A 26,331-nucleotide genomic window follows, 5' to 3' on the forward strand; every position below is an offset into this window, starting at 1 on the left:
TCTTTAATGCATAAGCATGTGGCAACAATTATTATTCTCATATGAGATTGAGGATATATGTCCAAAACTGAAACTTCCACCATGAATCATGGCTTTAGTTAGCGGCCCAATGTTCTTCTCTAACAATATGCATGCTCCAACCATTAAGGTGGTAGATCTCTCTTACTTCGTACAAGACGGACATGCATAGCAACTCACATGATATTCAACAAAGAATAGTTGATGGCGTCCCCGTAAACATGGTTATCGCACAACAAGCAACTTAATAAGAGATAAAGTGCATAAGTACATATTCAATACCACAATAGTTTTTAAGCTATTTGTCCCATGAGCTATATATTGTAAAGGCGAATGATGGAATTTTAAAGGTAGCACTCAAGCAATTTACTTTGGAATGGCGGAGAAATACCATGTAGTAGGTAGATATGGTGGACACAAATGGCATAGTGGTTGGCTCAAGGATTTTGGATGCATGAGAAGTATTCCCTCTCGATACAAGGTTTAGGCTAGCAAGGTTATTTGAAACAAACACAAGGATGAACGGTGCAGCAAAACTCACATAAAAGATATATTGTAAATATTATAATACTCTACACCGTCTTCCTTGTTGTTCAAAACTCAATACTAGAAATTATCTAGACTTTAGAGAGACCAAATATGCAAACCAAATTTAGCAAGCTCTAGGTGTTTCTTCATTAATGGGTGCAAAGTATATGATGCAAGAGCTTAAACATGAGCACAACAATTGCCAAGTATCGAATTATCAAAGACATTTTAGAATTTCTACATGTAGCATTTCCCGATTCCAACCATATAACAATTTAACGAAGAAGATTCAACCTTCGCCATGAATACTATGAGTAAAGCCTAAGGACATATTTGTCCATATGCAACAGCGGAGCGTGTCTCTCTCCCATATAGATGAATGCTAGGATCCATTTATTCAAACAAAAACAAAAACAAAAACAAACCGACGCTCCAAGCAAAGCACATAAGATGTGACGGAATAAAAATATAGTTTCAGGGGAGGAACCTGATAATGTTGTCGATGAAGAAGGGGATGCCTTGGGCATCCCCAAGCTTAGACGCTTGAGTCTTCTTAGAATATGCAAGGGTGAACCACCGGGCATCCCCAAGCTTAGAGCTTTCACTCTCCTTGATCATATTGCATCATTTCCCTCTCTTGATCCTTCAAAACTTCCTCCACACCAAACTCGAAACAACTCATTAGAGGGTTAGTGGACAATAAATATTAACATGTTCAGAGGTGACACAATCATTCTTAACACTTCTGGACATTGCATAAAGCTACTGGACATTAATGGATCAAAGAAATTCATCCAACATAGCAAAAGAGGCAATGCGAAATAAAAGGCAGAATCTGTCAAAACAGAACAGTCCGTAAAGATGGATTTTATTGAGGCACCAGACTTGCTCAAATGAAAATGCCCAAATTGAATGAAAGTTGAGTACATATCTGAGGATCACGCACGTAAATTGGCTTAATTTTCTGAGCTACCTACTTGGAGGCAGGTCGAAATTCGTGACAGCAAAGAAATCTGAAACTGCGCAGTAATCCAAATCTAGTATTCACTTTACTATCAAAGACTTTACTTGGCACAACAAAACACAAAACTATGATAAGGAGAGGTTGCTACAGTAGTAAACAAATTCCAAGACTCAAATATAAAACAAAAATACTGTAGTAAAAACATGGGTTGTCTCCCATAAGCGCTTTTCTTAACGCCTTTCGCCTAGGCGCAGAAAGTGAATATCAAGTAACATCAAGAGACGAAGCATCAACATCATAATTTGTTCTAATAATAGAATCATAAGGTAACTTCATTCTCTTTCTAGGGAAGTGTTCCATACCTTTCTTGAGAGTAAATTGATATTTAATATTACCTTCCTTCATATCAATAGTAGCACCAACGGTTCGAAGAAAAGGTCTTCCCAATATAATGGGGCAAGATGCATTGCATTCAATATCCAAGACAACAAAATCAACGGGGACAAGGTTATTGTTAACCATAATATGAACATTATCAACTTTCCCCAAAGGTTTCTTTTAGCATTATGAGCGAGATTAACATCCGGATAACAATTTTTCAATGGTGGCAAGTCAAGCATATCATAGACTTTCTTAGGCATAACGAAATACTTGCACCAAGATCACATAAAGCATTACAATCAAAATCATTGACCCTCATTTTAATGATGGGCTCCCAACCATCTTCTAGCTTTCTAGGAATAGAAGTTTCAAGTTTTAGTTTCTCTTCTCTAGCTTTTATGAGAGCATTTGTAATATGTTTTGTGAAAGCCAAGTTTACAGCGCTAGCATTGGGACTCTTAGCAAGTTTTTGTAAGAACTTTATAACTTCAGAGATGTGGCAATCATCAAAATCTAAATCGTTATGAGCTACGTCAATGGGATCATTGTCCCCAAGGTTGGAAAAAATTTCAGCAGTTTTATCACAAGCAATTTCAGCAGTTTTAGCAATTTCAGGCAGTTTTGTACGCTTTGCACTAGGAGCAGAAACATTGCCAACACCAATTATTTTATCATTGATAGTAGGAGGTGCAGTGATGACCCACAAGTATAGGGGATCGCAACAGTCTTCGAGGGAAGTAAAACCCAATTTATTGATTCGACACAAGGGGAGACAAAGAATACTTGAAAGCCTTAACAGCGGAGTTGTCAATTCAGCCGCACTCGAAACAGACTTGCTCGCAAGAGTTTATCAGTAGTAACAGCTTTTATAGCAAGTAGCGTAGTAAAATAACAGCAGACAGAGTAACAAAGACAGTAGTAGTGATTATAGTAAACAGCAGGATTAAAATACCGTAGGCACGGGGACGGATGACTGGCGTTGCATGGATGAGAGAAACTCATGTAACAATCATAGCAGGGCATTTGCGTATAATAATAAAACGGTATCCAAGTACTAATCAATCAATAGGCATGTGTTCCAATTATAGTCGTACGTGCTCGCAATGAGAAACTTGCACAACATCTTTTGTCCTACCAGCCAGTGGCAGCCGGGCCTCAAGGGAAACTATCGGATATTAAGGTACTCCTTTTAATAGAGTACCGGAGCAAAGCATTAACACTCCGTGAACACATGTGATCCTCACATCACTGCCATTCCCTCCGGTTGTCCCGATTTCTGTCACTTCGAGGCCATTGGTTCCGGATAGCGACATGTGTATACAACTTGCAGGTAAGACCATAAACAATGAATATCATGATGAAACAATAACATGTTCAGATCTGAGATCATGGCACTCGGGCCCTAGTGACAAGCATTAAGCATAACAATTTGCAACAATATCATAAAAGTACCATCTACGGACACTAGGCACTATGCCCTAACAATCTTATGCTATTACATGACCAATCTCATCCAATCCCTACCATCCCCTTCGGCCTACAGCGGCGGAATTACTCACACATGGATGGGGGAAACATGGCTGGTTGATGGAGAGGCGTTGGCGGTGATGGCGGCGATGATCTCCTCCAATTCCCCGTCCCGGCGGAGTGCCAGAACGGAGACTTCTGGCTCCCGAGACGGAGTTTCGCGATGTGGCGGCGTTCGGAGGGTTTCCGGCGACTTCGACTTCTCCTCGTGCGTTTTAGGTCGAGGCCGATAAATAGTCCGAAGGAGGGCGTCGGAGGCCGGCCGAGGGGGCCACACCATAGGGCCGCGCGAGCCCCCCTAGGCCGCGCCGCCTTATGGTGTGGGGCCCTCGGGCCTCCACTTGAATTGTCCTTCCGGCTCCGTCGCATTCTGGGAAAATAGGGCCTTCCGTCAAAATCCCGAGGTTTTTCCCGAAAGTTGGATTTCTGCACAAAAACGAGACACCAGAACAGTTCTGCTGAAAACAGCGTTAGTCCGTGTTAGTTGCATCCAAAATACACAAATTAGAGGCAAAACAATAGCAAAAGTGTTCGGGAAAGTAGATACGTTTTGGACGTATCATGCAGCAACATGTGAATCATTAGCATTGCTAGTGGTGGTAATAGTCCAAACTTTAGCTACATTTTTCTCTTTAGCTAGTTTTTCATTTTCTTCTCTATCCCACCTAGCACGCAATTCAGCCATTAATCTTATATTCTCATTAATTCTAACTTGGATGGCATTTGCTGTAGTAACAATTTTATTTTCAATATCCCTATTAGGCATAACTTTCGATTTCAAAAGATCAACATCGTAGGCAAGACTATCAACCTTAGAAGCGAGAATATCAATTTTATTGAGCTTTTCCTCAACAGATTTGTTAAAGGCAGCTTTGTGTACTAATAAATTCTTTAAGCATAGCTTCAAGTCCAGGGGTGTGTTCCTATTATTGTTGTAAGAATTCCCATAAGAATTAGCATAACCGTTACCATTATTATAAGGATATGGCCTATAGTTATTACTAGAATTGTTCCGATAAGCATTGTTGTTGAAATTATTATTTTTAATGAAGTTTACATCAACATGTTCTTCTTGGGCAACCAATGAAGCTAACGGAACATTATTAGTATCAACATTAGTCCTATCATTCACAAGCATAGACATAATAGCATCAATCTTATCATTCAAGGAGGAGGATTCTTCAACAGAATTTACCTTCTTACCTTGTGGAGCTCTTTCCGTGTGCCATTCGTAGTAATTAATCATCATATCATCAAGAAGCTTTGTAGCCGCCCCCAAAGTGATGGACATAAAGGTACCTCCAGCAGCTGAATACAATAAATTCCGCGAAGTAAAATTTAGTCCTGCATAGAAGGTTTGGATGATCATCCAAGTAGTCACCCATGGGTTGGGCAATTTTTAACCAAAGATTTCATTCTCTCCCATGCTTCGAGCAACATGTTCATTATCCAATTGTTTAAAATTCATTATGCTACTTCTCAAAGATATAATTTTAGCAGGGGGATAATATCTACCAATAAAAGCATCCTTGCATTTAGTCCAGGAATCAATACTATTCTTAGGCAAAGATAGCAACCAATCTTTAGCTCTTCCTCTTAATGAGAAAGGAAACAATTTCAATTTAATAATATCACCATCTACATCCTTATACTTTTGCATTTCACATGGTTCAACAAAATTATTAAGATGGGCAGCATCATCATCGTAACTAATACTTGAAAATTGCTCTCGCATAACAAGATTCAAGTAAAGCAGTGTTTAATTTCAAAGAATTCTGCTGTAGTAGCAGGTGGAGCAATAGGTGTGCATAGGAAATCATTATTATTTGTGGTGGTGAAGTCACACAACTTAGTATTTTCAGGGGTGGCCATTTTAGCAGTAGTAAATAAAGCAAACTAGATAAAATAAATGCAAGTAAACTATTTTTTTGTGTTTTTGATATAGCAAACAAGATAGTAAATAAAATAAAGCTAGCAACTATTTTTTTGTGTTTTGATATAATGCAGCAAACAAAGTAGTAAATAAAATAAAGCAAGACAAAAACAAAGTAAAGATATTGGGAAGTGGAGACTCCCCTTGCAGCGTGTCTTGATCTCCCCGGCAACGGCGCCGTAAATTTGCTTGATGCGTGTAGTTGACACGTCCGTTGGGAACCCCAAGAGGAAGGTTTCATGCGCACAGCGGCAAGTTTCCTCGAAAGAAACCAAGGTTTAATCGAACCAGTGAGGAGTCAAGAAGCACGTTGAAGGTTGATGGCGGCGGGATGTAGTGCGGCGCAACACCGTAGATTCCGGCGCCAACGTGGAACCCGCACAACACAACCAAAGTACTTTGCCCCAACGAAACAAGTGAGGTTGTCAATCTCACCGGCTTGCCGTAACAAAGGATTAACCGTATTGTGTGGAAGATGATTGTTTGCGTAGAAAACAAGAAAACAAGTATTGTAGTAGATTGTATGCGATGTAAAGAATAGGACCGGGGTCCACAGCTCACTAGAGGTGTCTCTCCCATAAGATAAAAGCATGTTGGGTGAACAAATTACAGTCGGCAATTGACAAATAGAGAGGGCATAACAATGCACATACATGACATGATAAATATAGTGAGATTTAATTGGGCATTACGACAAAGTACATAGACCGCCATCCAAGCATGCATCTATGCCTAAAAAGTCCACCTTCAGAGTTATCATCCGAACCCCTTCCAAGTATTAAGTTGCAAACAATGTACAATTGCATTAAGTATGGTGCGTAATGTAATCAATAACTACATCCTTAGACATAGCATCAATGTTTTATCCCTAGTGGCAACAAGCACATCCACAACCTTAGAACTTTCTCGTCACTCGTCCCGTATTCAATGGAGGCATGAACCCACTATCGAGCATAAATACTCCCTCTTGGAGTTAAGAGCAAAAACTTGGCCGGAGCCTCTACTAATAACGGAGAGCATGCAAGATCATAAACAACACATAGGTAATAACTTGATAATTAACATAACATAGTATTCTCTATCCATCGGATCCCGACAAACACAACATATAGTATTACGGATAGATGATCTTGATCATGTTAGGCAGCTCACAAGATCCAACAATGAAGCACAATGAGGAGAAGACAACCATCTAGCTACCGCTATCGACCCATAGTCCAGGGGTGAACTACTCACTCATCACTCCGGAGGCGACCATGGCGGTGAAGAGTCCTCCGGGAGATGAATCCCCTCTCCGGCAGGTGCCGGAGGAGATCTCCGTAATCCCCCGAGATGGGATTGGCGGCGGCGGCGTCTCGCAAGGTTTTCCGTATCGTGGCTCTCTGCATCGGGGGTTTCGCGACGGAGGCTATTTGTAGGCGGAAGGGCAGGTAAGAGGCGGCACGAGGGGCCCACACCATAGGTCGGCGCGGCCGGGGCCTGGGCCGCGCCGCCCTGGTGTGTCGCCACCTCGTGGCCCCACTTCGACTCTCCTTCGGTCTTCCGGAAGCTTCGTGGCAAAATAGGACACTCGGGCGTTGATTTCGTCCAATTCCGAGAATATTTCGTTCCTAGGATTTCGAAACCAAAAACAGCAGTAAAACAAGAATCGGCTCTTCGGCATCTTGTTAATAGGTTAGTTCCAGAAAATGCACGAATATGACATAAAGTGTGCACAAAACATGTAGATATCATCAATAATGTGGCATGGAACATAAGAAATTATCGATACGTCGGAGACGTATCAGGCCTCAAGGGAATCTACTGGCAATTAAGGTACTCCTTTTAATAGAGCACCGAAGCAAAGCATTAACACTTGGTGAAAACATGTGATCCTCATACGTACGCCTTCCCCTCCAGTTATCCCAGTTGCTGTCAATCTGGGGCCTCGGGTTCCGGACATAGACATGTGCAAACAACTTGTAGATACAATCTAAGCAATAAGTATAGAGCTTAAATCTAAGATCATGCCACTCGGGCCCTAGTGACAAGCATTAAACACAACAAGATTGCAGCAACAATAACTTCACAAACTTTATAGATAGACTAATCATAATGTAACAATCCATCGGATCCCGACAAATACAACACCGATTACATCAGATGAATCTCAATCATGTAAGGCAGCTCATGAGATCATTGTATTGAAGTACATGGGGGAGAGAATACCAACTAGTTACAGCTAGAACCCGTAGTCCATGGGGGAACTACTCACGGAGCATGATGGAGGCGGTGGCGTTGATGGAGATGGCTTCCGGGGGCACTTCCCCGTCCCGGCAGGGTGCCGGAACAGAGACTTCTGACCCCTAAACGGAGTTTCGCGATGGTGGCGGCGCCCCTAGAGTCTTTCTGGAGTTTCGTCAATTGGTATCGATGTTTTAGGTCAGGACGGCTTAAATAGGCGAAGAGGAGGAGTCGGAGGGGCCACGGGGCCTCCTCACACTAGGGGGCGCGCCCCCCCTTGGGCCGCGCCGCCAACATGTGTGGGCCCCCCAGGGCTCCCCTATGGTCCCTCTCTGACTTTCTGGAAGCTTCCGGGAAAAATAAGGTTCTGGGCGTTGATTTCGTCCGATTCCGAGAATATTGCCCGAACAGCCTTTCTGGAACCAAAAAAAACAGAAAACAGGAACTGGCACTTCGGCATCTTGTTAATAGATTAGTTCTGGAAAATGCATAAAAACATTATAAAGTGCGAGCAAAACATGTAAGTATTGTCATAAAACAAGCATGGAACATCAGAAATTATAGGTACGTTGGAGACGTATCACCATCGTGCAGGTGTTCCGAAGCTGGGTAAATCGCGTACCACCGTCCCGTGTGCACTCCGCCCTATGGCCCCTACTTATTCTCCCCCTCGTGAGGATCCCTCCTCCGAGGTACCGTCGAATAGGCAACGACACGCCCCCTGTAGCTGCTTCACAAAAAAAACCCGTTTCGGCACCATGAAAATGAAAAACGGGTCGCCCGTTGGTCGGATTGGAAATCGGCGCCCGGGGCCTTGCTTCCCATCCCAGGGCCCACGCAAGTGCCAAATATGGCCTCGTTCCGACAAACTATGTGGTGCCAGAGGCCGTTTGGTACGTCATTCCCCCTAAAAGCCATAGAACTCCGGACGTGATAGCCCTTTTCGTGAAGGGTCTTCCAAGAAAATTGACGTATCCCAGTTCCGTCTTTTGTACTAGTTAACATGACGCATAAAAGGATGCCACGCGGCTCCGTGGGGTATTTTGACTTCGTTCGCTTTGCCATCTGCCCAAAACGGGGCCCCCGGGACATGCGGTATGGCCGTACCGGGGGCGCTGGTGCACCCGTTCGCGGACGCTTCAAACGGACAAAATTTAGCACATAAAATGATGTGTTGTAGACCTGAAAACATTTTTCCCCGAATTTCTGGAGAGACGTAAAGTGTACCCCTAGTTCAAATCCGGTCAGTTTCCAGCAGATTCGGCGGGAAACCGCAGGAAGCCCGAGGGATTGCCAGATAGCTAACGCGCGCATATGGCATGTGATATGTGGTGCGTAGGAACATGTAGTGGAAAGTTTTCATGCAACTTCAAGATTCCCACAGGGTGACGCCACGCTGGAGTTCCCCCCTATACCTTGCCAGAACCTTCCGAAGTGTCGTCTGCGCATTTCCGGGAAGCACCCCATACCCCGGGGTGTCAAATGATGGACCTTGCAACATACCACAACATTTTTATGATTAGCATATAGGTGCACAAACAAGTTTGGGGGGATTTCGACACTCGGAGTAGCGGGATCCCGCCAAACGCGAATCTGTTGTCCTCGCGGTCTAGCCCATTGACTCGATCCCAACGGGGGTGGACCATTATACTTTTTGCTTCATTTGAGTTTGTTTATACCATAGGAACATGTAGTGGAAAGGTTTTGGCACATGCAACGTCAAGATTCCCACAGGGTGACGCCACGCGGGAGTTCCCCCCTATACCTCGCCAGAACCTTCTGAAGTGTCGTCTGCGCATTTCTGGGAAGCACCCCATACCCCGGGGTGTCAAATGCTGGACCTTGCAACACACCACAACATTTTTATGCTTAGCATATAGGTGCACAAACAAGTTTGGGGGGGGGGGGATTTCGACACTCGGAGTAGCGTGATCACGCCAAACGTGAATCTGTTGTCCCCGCGCGGTCTAGCCCATTGACTCGATCCCAACGGGGGTGGATCATTCTACTTTTTTGCTTCATTTCAGTTTGTTTATACCATAGGAACATGTAGTGGAAAGTTTTTGGCACATGCAACGTCAAGATTCCCACAGGGTGACGCCACGCGGGAGTTCCCCCCTATACCTCGCCAGAACCTTCCGAAGTGTCGTCTGCGCATTTCCGGGAAGCACCCTGATACGTCTCAAACGTATCTATAATTTCTGATGTTCCATGCTAGTTTTATGACAATACCTACATGTTTTGTTCACACTTTATATCGTTTTGATGCATTCTCCGGAACTAACCTATTAACGAGATGCCGAAGTGCCGATTGTCTGTTTTCTGCTGTTTTTGGTTTCAGAAATCCTAGAAAGGAAATATTCTCGGAATCGGACGAAATCAACGCCCAATATCTTATTTTCCCGGAATCTTCCGGAACACCGAAGAGGGACCAGAGGGGAGGCCTAGGGCCTCCACACAACATGGAGGCGCGGCCAGAGGGGGGGGCGCCCCCCATACTGTGTGGGCCCCCCAGAACCCTTCCGACTCCGTCTCTTTGCCTATTTAAGCCCTGGTGACCTAAAACTTCGATACGGATTGACGAAACACTAGAAAACCTTCCAGAGCCGCCGCCATCGCGAAACTCCAATTAGGGGGACAGAAGTCTCTGTTCCGGCACGCCGCCGGGACGGGGAATTGCCCCCGGAAGGCATCTCCAGCGCCATCTCCACAGCCATCTTCACCGCCATCGATGTCTCCATGATGAGGAGGGAGTAATTCTCCCCCGATGCTGAGGGCTCTACCGTAGCTATGTGGTTCATATCTCTCTTTGTGATCTAGTTGAATATCATCTATGTGTTACTCTGGTGATGTTATTAAAGTAGTCTATTCCTCCTCCATGATGTAATGTTGACAGTGTGTGCATCATGAAGTACTTGGTATAGGTTATGATTGTGATCTCTTGTAGATTATGAAGTTAACTATTACTATGATAGTATTGATGCGATCTATTCCCCCTTTCATAGCCTGACGGTGACAGTGTGCATGCTATGTTAGTACTCGGTATAATTGCAATGGTCTATTATGCACTCTAAGGTAACTTAAATATGAACACCCAATGTTGTGGAGCTTGTTAACTCCGGCTTGAGGGAGCTCTTGTAGCCCAACACAATGAATGGTGTTTGTCATCCAACAAGAGAGTGTAGAGAAAGTAGTATTTGTTTATTCAGTTATGTGATCATTGTTGAGAGTGTCCACTAGTGAAAGTTTGATCCCTAGGCCTTGTTTCTAAGCATTGAAACTCCGTTTATTTACTGTTCTGTTGCATGTTTACTCGCTGCCATATTTTATTCAGATTGCTATTACCACTCATATACATCCATACTACTTGTATTTCACTATCTCTTCGCCGAACTAGTGCACCTATACATCTGACAAGTGTATTAGATGTGTTGGGGACACAAGAGACTTCTTGTATCGTGATTGCAGGGTTGCTTGAGAGGGATTGTTGCGGTCAGAAACCCACCGGCGGGCAGCGACGGGCAACACCGTAGAGCCGGGAATCTCCTAGGACTGCGGCTGGCCCTGGTCCCTCCGAGCGGTGGCCCGCAAAGCCTTCTGCGCACACGTCCGATGCTGATGCAAGGGCGTGCCACCTGACCTATACCTGTTTAGGAAGGTGTTGGATGATGCCTCGCTTAGTTTCCTGCATGGCATACACGTAAACGTTAAATACGAGCCTCGATCGGCTCTCAGGTTGTCTCGTGAATCGGCTCAAAGAGCCGATCCACCCATGATACGTACGAGGTGTACGATCGGATGGTGGTCCTGCTTGATCAAGATAAAGCTAAAGCGACCTACTACGATTTGGGGTTTTCACCGCATAATCGGAACATCCTACTCGTGATTGGGCCTCGCGCTCGCGTACGGTGATCGTAAGCCGATCCTAGACAGGGCCTAAAAACCAACACGAGGTTGATCCCCGAACATCCTCGTCTAGGGCTAGCAAACTACACCCTACGCGCCATTCGGATCCTCCAACCCTTTGTAAGGCCTAACAATGCAGATATTAAACTAATCCTTGAAGAACAAGGAGCAATCATAACGGATCGGATCTACTAAATAATGATCAAACGGGGTGCCGCCCTTACACCCGTGATAGGCGTAAGGGCGGCTAGATGCCTAAGGGTTGCACGACGATAGCATATGATACGAAGAACAATGCTAACCCTAAAACACCTATGATAACTACGTTGCTCGCCATCAAAAAGGCTTCGAGTACGAGCAACGCATGGAAGACGAATAAACGTAGTGCTGCCAAGATCGCAAGATGCGATCTAGGCAGCATGGTGCTTACCCGGAAGAAACCCTCGAGACGGGGGAGTTGGCGATGCGCCGAGATTGGTTTGTGTTGAACGTTGGTTTTTGTTTATTTCATAAACCCTAGATACATATTTATAGTCCGGGGGACTTTCTAATTCAGGCGTGCACCTAACCGTGCACGGGTTAAACTCTAACTTCTAACCGACACGTATCCTACTATGGTACAGATACACGGGCAATTAGCCCACACTTGGTACACAAGGCCGATTCATGTATTTCTTCTATATATATTCTTCAAGCCCATCTCCAATCACGGCCCACCTCTGATCCGGTCAAATTCCGGTGATAACACATGCCCCCTGGTTTTGGAAATGACATTTCCAAAATCATTACACTTTTCTTTCGTCGGGTCATGTCGTGGCGGAGCGTAACTGCCGCGAGAATCTTCCATCATTTCGCCTTGCCTCCTGGGCTTCTCTGCACGAATTGATAATTTCGGCATCACGTCCTCGAGAACCGTCATGGCATTAAACCTCCACTACACCCCCTTTATTTATCTGTGCCGAACGGTTCGCCACTCCATCCCCTTGCTCTGTTCTGTCCACCATCGCCCAAAAAACCCTCTTCCCCTGTAGCAATGTCTTCCTCTTCCTCTTCCCACTCAGGCCTCCCCCTCCAATCTTCGCCGAAGAGCAAGAATGAAGACGACCTCCACTCTGGGGCGAACCCCATCTCCTCCGACAAGGAGGAGAAAGAAGGAGAAGTAGAGAAGACAGAGGCCTCCCCCTCCGTCAAGCTCCCGCCGAAGAAGCTCTCCCGCATGTGGGCGGACAGCGAGGACAAGGATGATGACGAGGAAGGAGAAAAGGAGGAGGAGGAGGATGATTCCTCCTCTTCCGCTGGGTACCCGCCGACGAAGCGCTTCCGCGCTTGGGCGGACAGCGAGGATGATGCTGATGACGAGGAAGAAGAAGCTCCGGCCGAAGGCTGGGGCAGCAGCGACGAGGAATTCTCCGGCAGTAGTGCCGACGGCGACGCCGACGATGATGCTAGCGAGGATTAGTAATGTAGGAGTAGTAGTCCTTGAGCAATCAGCTCTTCTTTGCTCTTCCTTGCTTGAGCAATCAGCTCTTCATTGTAAAAATCCTCTCTTATTAATGAAGAAGACTTTTCCTTAACTTGATTTTGCCGATTTCCCTCCGTGCTGATTCTGCCGATTGTTAGTTAGCTAATGCTTAATGAGCCGATGGCAACGCATCGGTCTCTCATAATCCGTCCTTCATCTCTTCGACCACGGGATGATCGCGAACTTGGTCAAAGCTCAAATAAGCCGATGTCAGCGCATCAAGCCCTCATGATCTACCTTTCATCTTTTCGACCAATGAGTTTGAGTTCTGCTGGATCACCACCCTTGACGAAAATCGCGACGCAGGACTAGCCGATGGCCACCCAATCGGCTTTCAGAAACAGAGCATCGACCAGGCCAGCTGCCCCCCGAGTCTCAGTCAAGGCGAAACAGAGACGAGGACACGCAACTCAGACAAACAGACCCGGGCTCGATCATGTCTGACAGAGCTACCATGCAGAGCCAGCCAGAGCCGATCACTTTCCTTCCGTTGAAAGCCGATATGCAGATAATCACCAACGGCTTAACTCCTCTGACAGCATTGCCTTGTGCCCTGAACACGCAGCGGGTAGCTCCTGTGTCATTGTGCTAGAGTCGATGGCTATGCATCGGCTTTGTTCCTTGCATATCATGCGAAATTTTTTTTTTACGGGACGATTTTTTCTGTCTATCGGCCCCCAATGTTTTACCGCACATGTATCGCACATGTTTATCTGATTAGGTGCCCCCCGAGCCGATTCTGCCAGGTAACTGCTGATATCGGCTCTGTGGTTAGCCAAGGCACTAAATTGTGAACGTCGGCACTGTTAGGAACAATGTGGATTTCTTCCAGTGCATCAGCCGACGCCAACCCATTGCCCATTAGATCGACGTTGAACCCAGGCAGAATGAATGGTGAGGATAATTTTGGCCGATTGCTGGAATCGGCCTCCATGTTGCTTGCTCGATGAAGGTTTTGCAATGGTCCTCCATAGATCCTTGGGGCCGATCACCTGGATCGGCATCGCCACGCTTGTCCATAGACGTTGCTTTTGTTACACGGTCAGGCCGGTGGATAAAACCAGCCTAACCCCGTCCTTTGTCACGTCGATGCGCTCGCAGTCGTCCAAATTGATGCCTGAGAGTGGCTCTTGGCCTGATGTCTCCCAAACATTCATGCCAACCGTTGAAATCTCGGCTGAATCATCTGCGTGGACGACTTCTACTTCATCCCCATCCCACTGTATCAGGCATTGGTGCATCGTGGATGGGATGCAACAGTTGGCGTGGATCCAATCTCTCCCTAATAAGACAACATAGGAGCTCTTGCTGTCGACAATAAAGAACGTCGTAGGGACAGTTTTCCTTCCTACGGTCAGATCCACGTTCAGAACACCTTGTGCGTCAGATGCTTGGCCGTTGAAATCGCTCAGTGTCACATTGGTCTTGATCAGATCCGAGCTGGAGCGTCCCAACCGACGTAGCATGGAGTATGGCATAATGTTAACTGCCGCTCCGGTGTCCACCAACATCTTGTTGACGAGGCTGCCCATTGATGTAACCTCGCAAGTACGGGGCCTTCAGATGCCTGTAGCTTCTCTCTCGTGGCTTCTCAAAGATGACCGGCCGTGGGCCGCAGTCAAGTTGTGCCACAGGTGCTTCGTCTAATCCTGGAGCGCTAAACTCCGTTGGGAGGATGAAGACCATGTTTGTGCTAGCCGATGTCTCATCATCGGCTTTCTTTTGTCTGGGGCGCCACTCTTTCCTTTGTGGCCGACCTTCTTCGTCCAGGGTTCGCTGAATTTTGGCGGCCAGATCAGGCCGCGCCTTCCTCAACGTGTGCAGGTATAACCTTTCAGCTTCCCCCAACCCACGTAGACGCTGAACCATTCGTTTTTGGGAACGGCTTAGCCCATCAGGGCACCACCTTGGCCGATGATACTTGTCTTCTTCTTCATCATCGTCCTCTAGTTCCTCGAGATCTTCCACCCGAGCGGACTCAGCATGCTTGTTCCGAGGCGGGAGAGGCCCTAGACGTTTGAACACGGACACGTTAGCTCCATCCTTCTTCTTTTGTTTACATTCTGGGCAGTTGCCGATTGTGGGCAATCGGCTCATTCCTGAATCCCAGCAGTGTCTGAAGAAGGGGCAGTCCCAGTGCCTATCCACGTCGTCTTGCTCCCTCGACTTTTCCTTGGCGTGGCGCTCATATCGCTCCTCGTCACGATCATGCCGACGACGTCTCCTGTCGTTCCTAGCCAGACGATCTTTTTCATCATCGTCGTTGTATCGCCGGCGTTGGTCGTATTGACCCACATACTTGTTGAGGAGGTGATCAGAGAGAGGTCGCTGATATCTTACGTTCCTCACTTCTCCCTCTCGTGATGTAGCGCTTGCCATCGTGGCGGACCCGATCGCGTGGAGCGGCTTCCTCTCGTGTCCTTGCTATGAGAGCAGCTGCCCTCATCTCCGTCCTTACCGCAGTGGTGCCCAGGTCCTACCATGTTGATATTGCACGAGAAATCTGGCTGGCACCCTCCATGGTAAGTATACTCCACCATGTTCACGGCGGGGAAGGGGTGTGTGTCGACCTTCATGGCGTACTGGCTGAATATTAGCCGCCCTTGTTCTATCGCCATTTGGACCTGTTGACGCCACACCCTGCAGTCGTTGGTGGCGTGGGTGAATGTGTTATGCCATTTGCAGTATGGCTTTCCGTTCAGCTCTTGCACCGTGGGGATCTTGTGGCCTTCGGGTAACTTTAGCTGCTTCTCCTTGAGTAAGAGGTCGAAAATCTGCTCAGCTTTGGTCACGTCGAAGTCAAATCCTTTTGGAGGACCTTGTGGCTTAACCCACTTACAGGACACGGGGCTTGCCCCCCGAGTCCATTCAGCCACTGCTACCTCTTGATCTCCCGCATCACCTTCATCTTCATCTGCCTCAACCAGGACCACCGCGCGCTTGAATTTATCCTGGTAAACATCTGGGTGGCGCTGTTCATATGCTGACAGCTTCTGCACCATGTGCGCCAGTGAAGGGTAGTCTCGCTTGGGAGGCCACGTCCTTGATCGATGATGAGAGACCCACCACCGCCAGCCTCGACCGCTTCTTTTTCACTTACATGAACCGAATAGCATCGGTTCCTAATTGTCCTGAAGCGCCGGACGTATTCCGCCACTCGTTTCCCCGCGCTTCGTCGTACTTGTGCTAGATCGGCAATGCCAGCCTCGGAAGCCTCCGAGTGATACCGTATGTGGAACTCGCTCTTCCAACTGCTTCCAAGTCCGGATCGAGTTTGGTGGCAGCGATGTGTACCACCCGAAAGCCGATCCCGTGAGGGACCGTGCGAAGAACCTCACACGCAGCTCGTCTGATGCTGAGATCGTGCCCAGCTGTGCCAAATATCGGCTCACATGCTCGATGGAGCTGGAACCATCTGATCCACTAAACTTTGTGAAGTCGGGGAGCCGATATTTGGGTGGTAGCGGGATCAATTCGTACTCGTTGGGGTACGGCTTGGTATAGCCGATTGTCCTCCTTTTCGGCATCATGCCGAACCGGTCTTTCAGAATTGTACAAATCTGATCCGCGGTGATGGCTGAAGGCGTCGAACCCCGAAGATTCGCCGGGGTGGCATACTTAGCCAGCCATGCTTGCTTTTCCAGCTTCGAGCCAACCGCAGGAGCTGAGCTCCGGAGGTTTGTCGAGTGGCGTACTTAGCTAGCCACGTCTCGCTTCTCAAGATCTCGTTCCCGACGTTCCTCCCGCTGTTCCGAAGTCCCTCGCCGTTGCAGCTCGGTTCGAGAGTGGCCGCATCGTGCAGCCTCGGCACGTATGCGCACGTGTATCCGTGGGGATCTCCTTGGGTGCCTCATGTAAGAATTGGTAGTCACTAGGGTCACCACCAATCTTGTAGACGACGTATGCCGATGAATTCGGCACTTCTGGTGCTGCCAACGCGAACGGCAGCGGTGGACGGGACTGGAGTGGCATCTCTCCTTGGTAAGTCCCCGCAGCTGGTCCCGACGGAGAATACCGATGGCTCATGATTTCCTGGATCACGCGCGAGCGACACGCTCCAAAGTGTTCACCAGGCTCTCGAGTGGCGGTGCAGCGAATGAGCCACCATGAAGTTGATCTCCCGACGCAGCGACCTGGTGCGTTCTTCCGACGGGGAGGACAGGTCCACTCCATCGAGCGCGCCTTCGGGTGAGAACCCTTTCCACCCGACGCCATGGGAGCGGGTTCCGTGGAAAGAGCCGATGAGGTCGGCTTCGAGGACTGCTTTGATCTCGTCATGCTTCTTTTGAGCTCTTCGGCCGGATCCTCGTACTTGACCGGAGTGCCTTCCGCCATCTCAGATGTAGATGGCGATGCGGTGGATGTCGAAGATGGTCCCACCGGGCGTGCCGAGAATGTGTTGCGGTCGGAAACCCACCGGCGGGCAGCGACGGGCAACACCGTAGAGCCGGGAATCTCCCAGGACCGCAGCTAGCCCCTGGTCCCTCCGAGCGACGGCCCGCAAAGCCTTCGCGCACACGTCCGATGCTGATGCAAGGGCGTGCCACCTGACCTATACCTGGTCGGGAAGGTGTTGGATGATGCCTCGCTTAGTTTCCTGCATGGCATACACGTAAACGTTAAATACGAGCCTCGATCGGCTCTCGAGGTTGTCCCGTGAATCGGCTCAAAGAGCCGATCCACCCATGATACGTACGAGGTGTACGATCGGATGGTGGTCCTGCTTGATCAAGATAAAGCTAAAGCGACCTACTACGATTTGGGGTTTTCACCGCATAATCGGAACATCCTACTCGTGATTGGGCCTCGCGCTCGCGTACGGTGATCGTAAGCCGATCCTAGACAGGGCCTAAAAACCAACACGAGGTTGATCCCCGGAACATCCTGTCTAGGGCTAGCAAACTACAACCTACGCGCCGCTGGATCCTCCAACCCTTTGTAAGGCCTAACAATGCAGATATTAAACTAATCCTTGAAGAACAAGGAGCAATCATAACGGATCGGATCTACTAAATAATGATCAAACGGGGTGCCGCCCTTACACCCGTGATAGGCGTAAGGGCGGCTAGATGCCTAAGGGTTGCACGACGATAGCATATGATACGAAGAACAATGCTAACCCTAAAACACCTATGATAACTACGTTGCTCGCCATCAAAAGGGCTTCAGTACGAGCAACGCATGGAAGACGAATAAACGTGGGCTGCCTAGATCGCAAGATGCGATCTAGGCAGCATGGTGCTTACCCGGAAGAAACCCTCGAGACAGGGGAGTTGGCGATGCGCCGAGATTGGTTTGTGGTGAACGTGATTGTTGTTTATTTCATAAACCCTAGATACATATTTATAGTCCGGGGACTTTCTAATTCAGGCGTGCACCTAACCGTGCACGGGTTAAACTCTAACTTCTAACCGACACGTATCCTACTATGGTACAGATACACGGGCAATTAGCCCAAACTTGGTACACAAGGCCGATTCATGTATTTCTTCTATATATATTCTTCAAGCCCATCTCCAATCACGGCCCACCTCTGATCCGGTCAAATTCTGGTGATAACAGGGATATCTTTGACCTCTTCCTCCCTGAGTTCGATAAACCTTGGGTGATTCACTTAAGGGAAACTTGCTGCTGTTCTACAAACCTCTGCTCTTGGAGGCCCAACACCGTCTACGGGAATAGAAGCGTGCGTAGACATCAAGCTATTTTCCTGGCGCCGTTGCCGAGGAGGTAAGGTAAAAGGTATTCACATCCTCTGACTACTAAGCTATTTCCTAGCACTGTTGCCGGTGTGTGAGTGCTCGGAGCTATTTCCTTTAGATCCTGCAATTGCATCTTTTTGTTTCTTGTTTTTCACTAGTTAGGCATAATGGAAAATAACAGTGAGCTTTTTAATCTATTTCCTGAGTTAAGACATGGATTGTTTGATGCAAAAATAAAAAAACCTATGGAACCTTATTTGCATGCTAGGAGCAATGTTATTAGTATGAATGCTTCGAACACCATTGTTGCTAATGCTATGGAAAATTTTAAGCTTGGGGAAGCTGGTTTTGATGAGTATGATATTTTTAGTCCCCCAAGCATGGAGGAGAAAATTTACTTTGACGATACTTTGCCTCCCATTTATGATGATTATAATGATAGTGTTATTTTGGTGCCGCCTACTATGGAGGATAAAGTTTATTATGATTATACTATGCCTCCTATATTTGATGATGAGAATAATAATGATAGCTACTTTGTTGAATTTGCTCCCACTACAATTAATAAGAATGACTATGCTTATGTTGGGAGTAGTAATTATTTTATGCATGAGAGTCATAATAAGAATGCTTTATGTGATAGTTATATTGTTGAGTTTGTTCATGATGCCACTGAAAGTTATTATGAGAGAGGGAAACATGGTTATATGCATCTTAATAATATTAAGGTTCCCCTCTCTATGTTGAGAATCTTGAAGTTACTTGTGTTTTATCTTCCTATGCTTGTCACTTTGCTCCTCATGAATTTATTTGTGTACAAGATTCCTATGCATAGGAAGTGGGTTAGACTTAAAAGTGTTTCATACTTGCTTTTGATGTTCTCTTTTGCTTCAACTCTTATTTCTTGCGAGTGCATCATTAAAATTACTGAGCCCATCTTAATGGCTATAAATAAAGCACTTCTTGGGAGATAACCCATGTTTTTATTTTGCTACTGTTTTGTTGTGTCTTGGAAGTTGTTACTACTGTAGCAACCTCTCCTTATCTTTATTTTATTGCATTGTTGTGCCAAGTAAAGTCTTTGATAGTAAAGATGATACTAGATTTGGATTACTGCGCAAAAACAGATTTCTTGCTATCACGAATTTGAGTAGTATTCTCTGTAGGTAACTCATAAAAATCTGCAAATTTACGTGAGTGATCCTCAGATATGTATGCAACTTTCATTAAATTTGAGCATTTTCATCTGAGAAAGTCCAGTGCCTCTTAAAAATTCGTCTTTACGGACTGTTCTATTTTGACAGATTCTGCCTTTTATTTCGCATTGCCTGTTTTGCTATGTTAGATGGATTTCTTTGTTCCATTAACTTCCAGTAGCTTTGTGCAATGTCCAGAAGTGTTAAGAATGATTGTGTCACCTCTGAATATGGGAATTTTTTATTATGCACTAACCTTCTAATGAGTTTGTTTTGAGTTTGGCGTGGAGGAAGTTTTCAAGGGTCAAGAGAGGAGGATGATACAATATGATCAAGAAGAGTGAAAAGTCTAAGATTGGGGATGCCCCCGTGGTTCATCCCTGCATATTTTAAGAAGACTCAAGAATCTAAGCTTGGGGATGCCCAAGGCATCCCCTTCTTCATCGACAACTTATCAGGTCACCTCTAGTGAAACTATATTTTTATTCCGTCACATCTTATGTGCTTTACTTGGAGCGTCTGTGTGCTTTTATTTTCGGTTTGATTATTTTAATTCTCTGAATAAATTCATGCTTGTGTGGGAGAGAGACACTCTCCGCTTGCTCATATGAACACTGGTGTTCTTAGCTTTACTTTTAATGTTCATGGCGAAGGTTGAAACTGCTTCGTTCATTGTTATATGGTTGGAAACAGAAAATGCCGCATGTGGTAAATGGTATAATGTCTTGAATAATTTGATACTTCGCAATTGTTGTGCTCATATAGATCATGTTTAAGCTCTTGCATCATGTACTTTGTACCTATTAATGAAGAACTACATAGAGCTTGTTAAAATTTGGTTTGCATGATTGGTCTCTAGAGTCTAGATATTTTCTGGTTAAGGTGTTTGAACAACAAGGGAGACGATGTAAAGTCTTATAATACTTACAATATGTTCATATGTAAGTTTTGCTGCACCGTTTTATACTTGAGTTTGCTTCAAACAACCTTGCTAGCCTAGCCTTGTATTGAGAGGAATTCTTCTCGTGCATCCAAATCCTTGAGCCAAAAACTATGCCATTTGTGTCCACCATACCTACCTACTACATGGTATTTCTCGGCCATTTCAAAGTACATTACTTGAGTGCTACCTTTAAAAAATCTATCCTTTGTCTTTGCAATATATAGCTCATGGGAAAAATAGCCATAAAAACTATTGTGGTGAAGAATATGTAGCTATGTATCTTATTTCTTAATAAGTTGCTTGTTGAGCTGTAACCATGTTTCTGGGGACGCCATCAACTATCACCTTTGTTGAATATCATGTGAGTTGCTATGGATGTTCGTCTTGTCTGAAGTAAGGGCGATTTTCATGATCAAATGGTTTGAGTATGCATATTGTTAGAGAAGAACATTGGGCCGCTAACTAAAGCCATGAATCATGGTGGAAGTTTCAGTTTGAACAATTAATCCTCAATCTCTTATGAGAATATTATCTGTTGTTGAATGCTTATGCATTAAAGAGGAGTCCATTATCTGTTGTCTATGTTGTCCCGGTATGGATGTCTAAGTTGAGAATAATCAAAAACGAGAAATCAAATGCGATCTTTCTCCTTAGACCTTTGTATAGGCGGCATAGAAGTACCCTTTTATGACACTTGGTTGAAACATATGTTATGCAATGATAATCCATGTAAATCCAAGCTAATTAGGACAAGGTGCAGACACTATTGGTAATCTATGCATGAGGCTTGCAACTTATAAGATGTCTTATACATAACACATATGATTTATTACTACCGTTGACAAAATTGTTTCCTGTTTTGAAAATGAAAAGCTCTAGCACAAAAATAGTAATCCATGCTTCCCTCTGCGAAGGGCCTATCTTCTACTTTATTGTTGAGTCAGTTTACCTACTTCTTTCTATCTTAGAAGCAAACACTTGTGTGAACTCGTGTGCATTGATTCTTACATGTTTACCTATTGCACTTGTTATATTACTTTGTGTTGACAATTATCCATGAGATATATATGTTGAAGTTGAAAGCAACTGCTGAAACTTATATCTTCCTTTGTGTTGCTTCAAAGCTTTCTACTAAGAATTTATTGCTTTATGAGATAACTCTTATGCAAGACTTATTGATGCTTGTCTTGAAAGTACTATTCATGAAAAGTCTTTGTTATATGGTTCAGTTGTTTACACATTGTCTTTACCATTGCTTTGAATCGCTGCATTCATCTCATATACTTTACAATAGTATGATCAAGATTATGTAAGTAGCATGTCACTTCAGAAATTATTCTTGTTATCGTTTACCTACTCGAGGGCGAGTAGGAACTAAGCTTGGGGATGCTTGATACGTCTCAAACGTATCTATAATTTCTGATGTTCCATGCTAGTTTTATGACAATACCTACATGTTTTGTTCACACTTTATATCGTTTTGATGCATTCTCCGGAACTAACCTATTAACGAGATGCCGAAGTGCCAGTTGCTGTTTTCTGCTGTTTTTGGTTTCAGAAATCCTAGAAAGGAAATATTCTCGGAATCGGACGAAATCAACACCCAATATCTTATTTTTCCCAAAAGCTTCCGGAACACCGAAGAGGGACCAGAGGGGAGGCCCAGGGCCTCCACACAACATGGCAGCGCGGTCAGAGGGGGGGCGCCCCCCTACTGTGTGGCCCCCCCAGAACCCTTCCGACTCCGTCTCTTCGCCTATTTAAGCCCTGGTGACCTAAAACTTCGATACGGATTGACGAAACACCAGAAAACCTTCCAGAGCCGCCGCCATCGCGAAACTCCAATTCGGGGGACAGAAGTCTCTGTTCCGGCACGCCGCCGGGACGGGGAATTGCCCCCGGAAGGCATCTCCACCGCCATCTCCACCGCCATCTTCACCGCCATCGCTGTCTCCATGATGAGAAGGGAGTAATTCTCCCCCGAGGCTGAGGGCTCTACCGTAGCTATGTGGTTCATCTCTCTCTTTGTGATCTAGTTGAATATCATCTATGTGTTACTCTGGTGATTTTATGAAAGTAGTCTATTCCTCCTCCATGATGTAATGTTGACAGTGTGTGCATCATGAAGTACTTGGTATAGGTTATGATTGTGATCTCTTGTAGATTATGAAGTTAACTATTACTATGATAGTATTGATGTGATCTATTCCCCCTTTCATAGCTGACGGTGACAGTGTGCATGCTATGTTAGTACTCGGTATAATTGCAATGGTCTATTATGCACTATAAGGTTACTTAAATATGAACACCGAATGTTGTGGAGCTTGTTAACTCCGGCTTGAGGGAGCTCTTGTAGCCCTACACAATGAATGGTGTTTGTCATCCAACAAGAGAGTGTAGAGAAAGTAGTATTTGTTTATTCAGTTATGTGATCATTGTTGAGAGTGTCCACTAGTGAAAGTATGATCCCTAGGCCTTGTTTCTAAGCATTGAAACTCCGTTTATTTACTGTTCTGTTGCATGTTTACTCGCTGCCATATTTTATTCAGATTGCTATTACCACTCATATACATCCATACTACTTGTATTTCACTATCTCTTCGCCGAACTAGTGCACCTATACATCTGACAAGTGTATTAGGCGTGTTGGGGACACAAGAGACTTCTTGTATCGTGATTGCAGGGTTGCTTGAGAGGGATATCTTTGACCTCTTCCTCCCTGAGGTCGATAAATCTTGGGAGATTCACTTAAGGGAAACTTGCTGCTGTTCTACAAACCTCCGCTCTTGGAGGCCCAACACTGTCTACAGGAATAGAAGCGTGCGTAGACATCACACCCCATACCCCGTGGTGTCAAATGCTGGACCTTGCAACATACCACAACATTTTTATGATTAGCATATAGGTGCACAAACAAGTTTGGGGGGATTTCGACACTCGGAGTAGCGGGATCCCGCCAAACGCGAATTTGTTGTCCCCGCGGTCTAGCCAATTGACTCGGTCCCAACGGGGGTGGACCATTCTACTTTTTGCTTCATTTGAGTTTGTTTATACCATAGGAATATTTAGTGGAAAGTTTTGGCACATGCAACATCAAGATTCCCATAGGGTGACGCCACGCGGAAGTTCCCCCCTATACCTCGCCAGAACCTTCCGAAGTGTCGTCTGCACATTTCCGGGATGTACCCCATACCCGGGGTGTCAAATGCTGGACCTTGCAACATATATACCACAATATTTTTATGCTTAGAAAATAGGTGCACAAACAAGTTTGGGGGGGGGGGGATTTCGACACTCGGAGTAGTGGGATCACGCGAAACGTGAATCTGTTGTCCCCGCGCGGTCTAGCCCATTGACTCGATCCCAACGGGGGTGGATCATTCTACTTTTTGCTTCATTTGAGTTTGTCTATACCATAGGAAACATGTAGTGGCAAGTTTTTGGCACATGCAACGTCAAGATTCCCACAGGGTGACGCCACGCGGGAGTTCCCCCCTATACCTCGCCAGAACCTTCCGAAGTGTCGTCTGCGCATTTCCGGGAAGCACCCCATACCCCGGGGCGTAAAATGCTGGACCTTGCAACATACCACAACATTTTTATGATTAGCATATAGGTGCACAAACAAGTTTGGGGGGGATTTCGACACTCAGAGTAGCGGGATCCCACCAAACGCGAATCTGTTGTCCCCGCGGTCTACCCCATTGACTCGATCCCAATGGGGGTGGGCCATTCTACTTTTTGCTTCATTTGAGTTTGTTTATACCATAGGAATGTTTAGTGGAAAGTTTTTGGCACATGCAACATCAAGATTCCCACAGGATGACGCCACGCGGGAGTTCCCCCCTATACCTCGCCAGAACCTTCCGAAGTGTCGTCTGCGCATTTCTGGGAAGCACCCCATACCCCGGGGTGTCAAATGCTGGACCTTGCAACATACCACAACATTTTTATGCTTAGCATATATAGGTGCACAAACAAGTTTGGGGGGGATTTCGACACTCGGAGTAGCAGGATCACATCAAACGTGAATCTGTTGTCCCCGCGCGGTCTAGCCAATTGACTCGATCCCAACGGGGTGGACCATTCTACTTTTTGCTTCATTTGAGTTTGTTTATACCATAGGAACATGTAGTGGCAAGTTTTTGGCACATGCAACATCAAGATTCCCACAGGGTGACGCCACGCGGGAGTTCCCCCCTATACCTCGCCAGAACCTTCCGAAGTGTCTTCTGCGCATTTCCGGGAAGCACCCCATACCCCGGGTGTCAAATGTTGGACCTTGCAACATACCACAACATTTTTATGCTTAGCATATAGGTGCACAAATAAGTTTGGGGGGATTTCGACACTCGGGAGTAGCGGGATCACGCCAAACGTGAATCTGTTGTCCCCGCGCAGTCTAGCCCATTGACTCGATCCCAACAGGGGAGGACCATTCTACTTTTTGCTTCATTTGAGTTTGTTTATACCATCGGAACATGTATTCGAAAGTTTTTGGCACATGAAACATCAAGATTATTCCCACAGGTGACGCCAGGCGGGAGTTCCCCCTATACCTCGCCAGAACCTTTCCGAAGTGTCGTCTGCGCATTTTCGGGAAGCACCCCATACCGGAAGGAGGTTACGGGGTTTCAACTAATTAAAAAGTACTTTTTACAAACCAGAAGCAATAGATGCTTCATAAAACAAATAACTAGGTACTTATTACAATAAGGAGGTTCTGGTTTCAAACTAAAAAGTACTTATTACAAACCAGAAGCAATAGATGCTTCATAAAACAAACAGACGATTGAAGCAAAGTTTCTTGACAAGCAAATACAAATAATTAACTAGGCATGGATCTTGGAGAAGTCGTCAGTAATTGCCTGGCTTCGTCAGCCGCGGATCATCACTCTTCGGGCTCTGCTGATCACTCATCTCCGTCGTTCACAGATCATCACTCTTCTGCTCATCACCAGTCCACGACTTCAGGTTCTGCCAATAATCACTACTCTTCGGCGCATCACTACTCTCCAGCCACTGCTCATCATTCATCTTCCTCCGCTTGCCATGAGGGGGACTTGCCTGCTGGGTGTTGTCGCTGGAAGCTGGTGCCTTCAAGCTTGCTAGTTCAGCCTGCACGCTTGCAACTTCAGCCTTTAACCTTGCTATTTCAGCAGCAGCATTTTTCTGTGCACGTTCAGCTTCGATCTCTGATGCATTGCATTTGTCACACAGATGTCCCCTCAGCGTGTCTTCCATCTCGCAACCGGGGCAAAACACAAGGTAACGCAGGAAGAACCATATCTTAACGTAGAGCTGGTAGATCATGTAAGCATCTTTAGCTGCATACTCCAGGTTTAAATCAGTCAACGGCCGCTCTTCCCAGTAATCGTGCCTCTCTGGAGGGAATTTGTTCTTCATCTGGCTGTACGACTCGTCGATGATGCTAGTTGCAAGACTAGCCATTCCATCCCTCATTAAATATCCTCTGTCGTTGAGACCT

The sequence above is a fragment of the Lolium rigidum genome, chromosome 5 (genome assembly GCF_022539505.1).
Source record: "Lolium rigidum isolate FL_2022 chromosome 5, APGP_CSIRO_Lrig_0.1, whole genome shotgun sequence".
Lineage (NCBI taxonomy): Eukaryota > Viridiplantae > Streptophyta > Magnoliopsida > Poales > Poaceae > Lolium > Lolium rigidum.